Source organism: Austrofundulus limnaeus, unplaced genomic scaffold, assembly GCF_001266775.1.
Source record: "Austrofundulus limnaeus strain Quisiro unplaced genomic scaffold, Austrofundulus_limnaeus-1.0 Scaffold36, whole genome shotgun sequence".
In the NCBI taxonomy this organism is placed as follows: Eukaryota; Metazoa; Chordata; class Actinopteri; order Cyprinodontiformes; family Rivulidae; genus Austrofundulus; species Austrofundulus limnaeus.
Genome location: NW_013952438.1, coordinates 287,544 through 287,911, shown reverse-complemented (window position 1 = coordinate 287,911; position 368 = coordinate 287,544).

The following is a 368-nucleotide window of genomic DNA, read 5'->3' as shown; positions in this document are numbered from 1 at the left end:
TACAACAAATAGATTTCAAGATAGACAAATAAATTTTAAGATGGTGTTTTTTATTTAAATTTAAAAAACACCATATTGAAATTGCCTCTAAAACAGAAAAGTGAATCCTTTGATGAAGCTCTGCATAAATAAATAACCTGTTAACTATGACCCTAAATGCCAAACCCTGAAAGGAATGCATGTGATAATATCGCGAGATTTCATTCTCGGAGCGTATAACCAGCTAACCTAACCAATTCTACTCATTTTTGTGTTTTCTGAAGTTAATTGCCATTTGAACTGAATCCAAAACGGCTACATTTGCATCTGAAGATTGCATCCTGAAAGTTTCATTAAAATACATCCTGTGATCCAATGTCAGACAAGGT